Source organism: Phyllobates terribilis, unplaced genomic scaffold (assembly GCF_046119375.1).
Source record: "Phyllobates terribilis strain yellow unplaced genomic scaffold, ASM4611937v1 Scaffold_2__4_contigs__length_985480577, whole genome shotgun sequence".
Classification (NCBI taxonomy): domain Eukaryota; kingdom Metazoa; phylum Chordata; class Amphibia; order Anura; family Dendrobatidae; genus Phyllobates; species Phyllobates terribilis.
In genome coordinates, this window is record NW_027362762.1 from 186,051,841 (window position 1) to 186,060,546 (window position 8,706).

The window sequence follows — 8,706 nt, forward strand, 5'->3', positions numbered from 1 at the left end:
TCTGAACGAAGACCTATAGAATTAAGGGAGGGGTCCCTAAAAGAACTAAGGACTGGAACAAAAATGGGACACCTCCTAAACAGAAGTTGTTGCAGAACACAAAAAGACAAACTGACAAAGTACTAGAGGTCCCAGAGGACCAAGCAAACTTGACAGACAAAGGCACAGAAGCACCGGGCTAGAGAGACAGTAAAACACTGAAGTCCAGCACAGCCAGAAGGACGGAGCTGGAATATAAAGCCAGATGGTCACGTGACCGCAAACCACAAGATAGAACCCTCCTGTTTGTTTTTTCTAACAGTTATCTGGCCTACACCAGAATCTTTTAAACAGATATATTTGTGTCTGAACAGTCAGCGAGACACTGAAACTGTTTTTTTTTATGCAAAAAGGTGGATTACACCCAGATTTGAACCGTGGAAGAGGAAAACCACAGTTCCAGTTATCTGGCCTACACCAGAATCTTTTAAACAGATATATTTGTGTCTGAACACTCACAGACACACTAAATTTTTTTTTTTTTTGGGGGGGGGGGAAATACCAAAAGGTTAATAAGACGGGTATGTATACAGTCTGACTGAGGAAAAAAAAAAAAAGAGGATTTAGATGAATAAAAAAAGATTTTTCCTGGCCCCTGAGACCTGGGGCTAAGTCTAGCAATTTGGAAAGCAGCACACAGGACTGTAATGCAGTGTTTGTTGGTATAACCACTGCGTCTCCTATACAGCCTGCCTGCCTGATATCTGGGATGAATATTAGTCCTGAGAAGGACTGTCTGTTTGATTTTGCAGGCTTTAGAGATCCTACACTACCTATTTCGCAGTATAAATCTTTCCCTAGCTCAGCAGCACTCTCCCTACATTGTCTGATCCATAGCGACTGTGTCCAAGATGGCGGCGCCCAGTTTTAAATACTCGAGGTGACGCTGTGCGGCCAGCCAATCACTGTAATGCCCACAACCAACATGGCTGCGGCATTACAGTGACTGGCTGGCAATCCCTGCATGTTCATTGGCTCTGTAAAGAGCGCCAAATATGCAGGGCGGAGACCCAAGCTCCCGCCCGAGTAACCCGGAAATTCTCAGTGGTCGCCGAACATTCCGAGTAGTGAGATGCTCGGGCGAGTACCGAGCAGTGTCGAGCATGCTCACTCAACACTATTAAGGGGTTAAACGCACAGTGGACATGAGTTTTCATGAAATTGCATCCAGTTTGCTTGAACTGTTAGGCTGTGTACGCATCTTTCGTTTTTACTGAGTTTTTTTAGTGCACATTTGTCGCAAAACCAGAAGGGTATCCTAATGCCAACAAAGTGAATTAAAATCCTGAAGTCTCATGCACACGTTGCTTATTTGTGACTTGCACATTTGGATCAGAATTAGGCTACATTCCCACGATGAGAGTTTGGTGCATTTTTGATGTTGCAGAATTTCTGCGCCTATTATTTAAATTAGGTGTGATGGATGACACTGGAGAGATAACACATATCCCACTGCTGCCACTAATATGGTAAAAAAACGCACCTCGCAGCCCCACCTGATGTCACTAATACATCAAGGGGATCATGCGGTATGGTTTCTCCTCTTTCACCAACATGACGTTCCACACCCCTGGGGATACGTAAGGTCAGCTTGGTACAGTTTTATACAGATACCTCCTGTACACACGGGCACAGTGAGACACGGAGAGTGAGAGAGGATGGCCCACGTAGCCGTTAGGGTGGCACAACACTTGCTCACAACATTGACAGTCTGAGAGACCCCTTTCACTAGCACCAGTGAAACAAAGCCTTGCCAGCCCAGTAGGACTGCCACCAGTTCCTTGTTAGCTATAAGCCTGGTTAGTTAACGGGATTATATCAGGCCAGAAACCAGTCCTTGTAGAAAGTGTAGTTAAACAGAGAACATGAACATGTGGATTCATGGACCAGGATCAAAGAGCAGCCCAAGGTTAATTTGCATATTTAGTCGCCTTAAGGGCACACTAGACAAAACACTATATATGTAATGGGGGGCAGGGTGGTAGTAATGAGCGAGTGGCACATCTGATTCAATGACTTTCTCTTCACCCCGGCCCGCTACAGAAATAGGGGACTCTGAGAATCCCTGGGTGTGTGTGCTGTGGTGCTTCTGTGGAGGAGACTGCCATACTCACTTCTGACCCACCATCCTGGGTGCCGACTCTTAGTGTTCAGAAGGAGAAAACCAGGAGTGTTCAGAAGGAGAAAACTTAAAAATGTAAAAACCTCTTTACTAACAGCATGTTCATATACAGGGAGTAACAAGTAATACAGTCTTTTTGTGTTTTCTTCACATACAGCGGCACTTTACCAGTGATGAAACACATAGACACAGATTGGAATATGAAGATTAACGTGGAATGCGCCAGCCCTAGGCCTAAATACATTTTCTGTCCCACTGCCTGACCTGCTTGGATCCACCTTCCCTTTAAGGTTGTCCTGTCCCGGCACATAAGGTGAAGTTCCCAAATTGACCTCTCCATGTACATTTGTTCTTGTTGTCTTCGCTGTCTAGACTGCTCGGATCACCTTCCAGATAAGGCTGTCCAAAATCTCCCTGTAGGTGACACACACACACACACCCTTCTGTTGTACTTTTTCCTGTGTCCTGCTGACGCGTCCTTCACTATTCACTGCAAATTGTCTCTTCAGAGAGGAAGAGGACTATAACTCTAGTGCCACCTACAGGAAGTAGCAATTCTAAAAGTTAATAGTGACCCTTTAATGAACCTTATCATATGACTTGGGATAAAATCCAATACCAGAAACTCAATTTGCAGACACTGTGTTTCGAGGTACTGCCCTCGTCAGTGCAAAGTGTGAGTTTTGGTTTAGCTGGATGAGAGGAGTCAGACCGGTATCTAGGGGTAATATTTCTCCTTGCGGAGAGTGACGTGTTAAGCACGTCAGCTGAGGAGACTTTTAAAACTGCACTGCTTGTGGCGCCTCTGAGGGTTCAGTCGCCACAGAGGTACTGTACCTCACCCAGAGGTGTGGTGTCCCCTTCTCTCAGGTAAGGAGGGAGTGCTGCCCGGAACCCCAACACCCGCATTCAACACTACACTACTCCAGGCTGGCTGGAAGGGCAAGATGCACTGTGTTTCTGCTGAGCCCTGTCCCTGGCTGGAGTGGGGGGAACCAAAGAGAGGGGGAACCAGTAGTGGGTGAGGGTGGAGGAAGCATTTTAGGGGAGCACCATTATAGGAGGTATATAAAGGGAAGCCATCTTAGAGACAGGGGGAAGTTCAGAGAGTGAGTAGTAAGGAGAGGAGGGGAGCAGAGTCTCTTCAGGTGCTCTGCTCCAGGAAGGGGCCTAGTAATAGAGGCCCAGGAGGGGAGCAGAGAAGAAAGGCTCCGTTAACAGAGGAGATCTCAGGGGGTAAGGTGAGTGCAGGACGGCACCCTTACGTTCGAGTCTGCCAAGTGTCAGAGGGATCAGGCCGCAAGAAGGGAACCGGTCCCTGGACCAGCCGTGTTACTCCAGGTCTCGGCTGGAAAACCGGAGGCTTCTGCACTTCCATGGTGCCGTTGCCACAGCCTCACCCTAGTCACCGTGAAGGGCATCAAGTAGGTCCGGGAACTCCAGGATGCCCAGAGGGACTTCAGAGCACCCGATAGGGACTGTGTGTGGGGAAGCGCAGGGCAGAAGGGAGAAGACCTGGCGCGAGAAGTCGGTCTAGTAAGGAACATAAAGAATGGCGGTTCCATCAAGCGCTCCTAATATACTTGAAAAAGTGCTGGACCCCTTATCTGGTGGACGCAGTGCGATGCGGGAGGCTGACACCCGTACCTGAGGAACTTGAACAGAACTGTGAGTAAACTCGGATGACTGCACTCCGCTGCCTCCGTCAGTTATTTCCGCTGCGCCATCTCTCCTGCACCACAAGCCCCCGCATCACCTTCATCTATACTACACTGCCCTGGGGCCCGCTCCACCTGTGGGGAGCCGTTCCAACCCAGCTGCCCTATCAACCTCCCCAGAGGTCTGAAGCAGAGCTGGTACCTATTACCAGAAGCCACAGGTGGCGTCACGAACACTTCCTAAGAACTAGAAATCCCATATAAATATTTTTCTTCCCCTTTTTGTTGACCGCCCTGGGCCACGGACCGGGCCGCCGCCACTGTGACATATCCCTTCCCCCAGCATCTATAGGCCCTGCACCGAGTAACTCATGGCCCTGGGGGCGCATCATCTCTGGCGTCACAAACAGGATATGTGACCAGCCCGTTATCAGCGGGTATTGTGTGCCTAAAGAACTGTTTTTCCACATTGAATGTGGCGCCCGCCCCAGAAGAACGGGCGCCATTATGTTCGTGATCAAAGACAACAATATGGAACCTCCCATCGTGGGCCGGGTCCCAGAGTGGCGCCAAAAGCACATCCCGTCCCTTTCAACTGTGACCGTCTGCATAGATGTGTCCGTCAAGGTGGGGAGGACGTCCCTGGGCGTGACCGACAGCAGGCTGCCATGGAACCGCCCCCGAAAAGGGAGGAGAGGAGGAGAGAAGGAATGGAGACAGGATGTGGTCTTAACCAGTCTAGACAGACCGCACCCGGCAGCCAGAATGGAAGGAGGTCAGGACCAAACCTCCGACTCTGGCCTGCAGGAGCTGGCAACCCCTCTCACCCGGGAGGAGGCAATAGTGAAGCTGTCCCCGGAGGAGACCGAATTCCTCCAGGGCGAAGTACTGGAGCGGAGCCAGCAGCTGGAAAAGGCCCAGCATGCGATGATTGCCAGGTGGAAAATGGAGCTGCTGGCGAATATCACCGCCCGGCGGCAGTCAGCACTGCGTACTACCTGCAGCACTCCAGCCCCGGCAAAGCATGATGAGCGCCAGGAGGTCGCGTCCAGCACAGGAGCATGTAGGAGAAGTTCCCCTGTCCCGGGCGCTGCAAGCGCCGACCTGCTCCTGGGCCTCCTACAGCACCCTCCATCCCCAGCCACGTACACCCTGGAGCAGCTGCTAAGCCCTGAACCTCCACTCCCGGGCGCTGACTCCACGGACCTCCTGCTCGGCTCCCTCCCGGAACCACCAGCCTCGGCACCCGAGTGGGTGTACGGAGCGCCCTCGTTTGATTGGTCTGCCAAGTTCGAGGACCAGCAGCAACGCCCTCTACTCCCCGTACCAGCACCCCCGGCGGCCCGCCAAGAAGGAGAAGAGTATAGGTGAGACAACCGGGGGGGGGACCTGATGGGGTTTCCGCAGGAGACCCGAGCCCAAGCCCTGCAGAGAGAGGAGTTCTGCAGACGGGAGCTCCAACAGCTAGCAAAAGAGCGGCGCACCCGGCGGGTGCGCTCAGGGCAATTGGAAGCCAGAAACAAGGCCGCCAAGGCACAGGTACGCCAAAACGAGACCATTCGGCCTAGTCCCCAGGAGGAGGGACTGATAGTCAAATTCAACCAAGAAGCCGGATGGGGCTTTATAAGTGACCCAGAATTTGACCGGGACATTTTTGTGAACAGGCGGGATGTCGAGTCCCACCTAGAGCAAGGACACCCTGACCGGAATTTATATCCTGGTGATTATGTCTCCTACACCAGGCACCATGGGGAACACGGGTGGTACACCCTCCGAGTCCATCGCGTGTTTAAGGAGGACGAGGACATGCCCCTGAAGCCTGAGGCTGATGACCCGGCCGGGTCAGTCGGCGAGCACCAGGAACATCCCCAGTGGGGATACCACTACTAGTGTAAAAGTAGATGGAACTAAGAACTGTAAATAGTCACCCGTAAGGGTACAAAAAGAAAAGTTGTTTTTGTGTGCATTTGGTTACCCGTGAGGGTATACAGACTGACAGGCTGAGGACTGTGAGCAGCCAAAGACTTATACCTGTACATAGTTTGCACTTCTTAAAGGGCTCTTTACACTATGTGCAGAATTATTAGGCAAGTTGTATTTTAGAGGATTATTTTTATTATTGATCAACATCTATGTTCTCAGTCAACCCAAAAGACTCATAAATATCCAAGCTTAATATTTTTGGAAGTTGGAGTGGGTTTTTTTTAGATTTGGCTATCTTAGGAGGATATCTGTTTGTGCAGGTAACTATTACTGCCCCGAATTATTAGGCAACTTAATAAAAACCAAATATATTTCCATCTCACGTGTTTATTTTCACCAGGTAAACCAATATCAGTGCACAAACTTTAGAGATAACAATTTCTGACATGCAAAAACAAAAAAATTAGTGATCAATATAGCCACCTTTCTTTATGATGACACTCAACAGCCTTCCATCCATAGATTGTCAGTTGCTTGATCTGTTTTCGATCAACATTGCGTGTAGCAGCCATCACAGCATCCCAGACACTGTTCCGAGAGGTGTACTGTTTTCCCTCCCTGTAGATCTCACATTTTATTATGGACCACAGGTTCTCTATGGGGTTCAGATCCGGTGAACAAGGGGGCCATGTCATTATTTTTTCTTCTTTTAGACCTTCACTGGCCAGCCACGCTGTGGAGTAGTTGGATGCATGTGATGAAGCATTGTCCTGCATGAAAATCATGTTTTTCTTGAACGATACCGACTTCTTCCTATACCACTGCTTGAAGAAGTTGTCTTCCAGAAACTGGCAGTAGGTCTGGGAGTTGAGCTTCACTCCATCCTCAACCCGAAAAGGTTCCACAAGTTCATCTTTGATGATACCAGCCCATACCAGTACCCCACCTCCACCTTGCTGGCGTCTGAGTCGGCGTGGAGCTCTCTGCCCTTTACTGATCCAGCCTCTGGCCCATTCATCTGGCCCATCAAGAGTCACTCTCATTTCATCAGTCCATAAAACCTTTGAAAAATCAGTCTTAAGATATTTCTTGGCCCATTCTTGACGTTTTATTTTATGTTTCTTGTTCAAAGGTGGTCGTTTTTCAGCCTTCCTTACCTTGGCCATGTCCCTGAGTATCGCACACCTTGTGCTTTTTGATACTTCAGTAACGTTGCAGCTCTGAAATATGGCAAAACTGGTGGTGAATGGCATCTTGGCAGCTTCACACTTGATTTTCCTCAATTCGTGGGCAGTTATTTTGCGCCTATTTTGGCCAACACGCTTCTTGCGACCCTGTTGGCTATTTGCCATGAAATGCTTGATTGTTTGGTGATCATGTTTCAAAAGTTTGGAAATTTCAAGACTGCTGCATCCCTCTGCAAGACATCTCACAATTTTGGACTTTTCAGAGCCCGTCAAATCTCTCTTCTGGCCCATTTTGCCAAAGGTAAGGAAGTTGCCTAATAATTAAGCACACCTTATATAGGGTGTTGATGTCATTAGTCAACACCCCTCCAACATCACCAGATTTACTTAATTGGTAGTTGGCTCTCAAGCCTATGCAGCTTGGAGTAGGACAACATGTACAAAAAGTATCATGTGATCAAAATACTCATTTGCCTAATAATTCGTCACACAGTGTATTGGTTTTATATACGTAACCGCAGACCTCAGAACAAAAACCCGTTTGGCGTGGCCGAAGCCGAGGTCCAGTATCTGGATCACCTATGCCCTGCAGCCACTCCCAGGGCCTACGTTGAGGGTTTTCGGACGGGTCCCTCATGCTGCTCGATTTGCACCTTTACGTGTGAAAGGACACCCTGTTAGGGATCTCACTACATTTGCTTGAAAAATGTTGAAAATGTTTTACATGAAAAAATAAAAAAAATGTATATTCAAGTGAAAAGTTTTATATTGTTCTTGACAATGTTAACCTGTAACGTTCAAGTAATGTGCCTCCCATAAAGGGAAGAAAAAGTTTTATAATCTTCTAAGTGATGCATCTAAAAATTTTGTATGTCTAAAATACTGTGTTTTTGCTCAGTTCCAGCCCGCGGACGTGCTGTGTTTTACCAGGGGGGAGTGTGGCGCCCCTGAGGGTTCAGTCGCCACAGAGGTACTGCACCTCACTCAGAGGTGTGGTGTCTCCTTCTCTCAGGTAAGGAGGGAGTGCTGCCCGGAACCCCAACACCCGCATTCAATACTACACTACTCCAGTGTTTCTGCTGAGCCCTGTCCCTGGCTGGAGTGGGGGGAACCAAAGAGAGGGGGAACCAGTAGTGGGTGAGGGTGGAGGATGTAGAGTAGGGGAGCACCATAAAAGGAGGTATATAAAGGGAAGCCATCTTATGGTGGCGAGAGAGCAGAGAGTGAGAGTGGATTCAGTGAAAGGAGAGGAGGGGAGCAGAGTCTCTTCAGAAGCTCTGCTCCAGAAAGGGGCCTAGTAATAGAGGCCCAGGAGGGGAGCAGAGGAGAAAGGCTCCATTAACAGAGGAGATCCCAGGAGGCACGGTGAGTGCAGGACGGCACCCGTACGTCCGAGTCTGCCAAGTGTCAGAGGGATCAGGCCGCAAGAAGGGAACCAGTCCAGTGACCAGCCGTGTTACTCCAGGTCTCGGCTGGAAAACCGGAGGCTTCTGCAATTCCATGGTGCAGTTGCCACTGCCTCACCCTAGTCACCGTGAAGGGCATCAAGTAGGTCCGGGAACTCCAAGTTACCCAGAGGGACTTCAGAGCACCCGATCGGGACTGTGTGTGGGGAAGCGCAGGGCAGAAGGGAGAAGACTGGGCCCGAGAAGTCGGTCTAGTAAGGAACATAAAGAAAGCGGGGTTCCGTCAAGCACTCCTGATATACTTGAGAAAGTGCTGGACCCCTTATCTGGTAGACGCAGTGCGACGCGGGAGGCTGACACCCGTACAGTGT

The 8,706-nt window shown here is 49.6% G+C and overlaps 1 long non-coding RNA gene across 1 annotated transcript in view; it reads left to right on the forward strand.

Moving 5' to 3' along the window:
* The window catches only part of LOC141201371 (uncharacterized), a 151,985-nt gene extending 149,517 nt beyond the window's left edge, over positions 1 to 2,468 (forward strand). The window contains exon 4 of the long non-coding RNA XR_012272931.1: positions 2,319 to 2,468. This is a non-coding gene — a long non-coding RNA (uncharacterized lncRNA). The remainder of the gene's footprint in view (positions 1 to 2,318) is intronic.
* Positions 2,469 to 8,706: the final 6,238 nt, after the last annotated feature.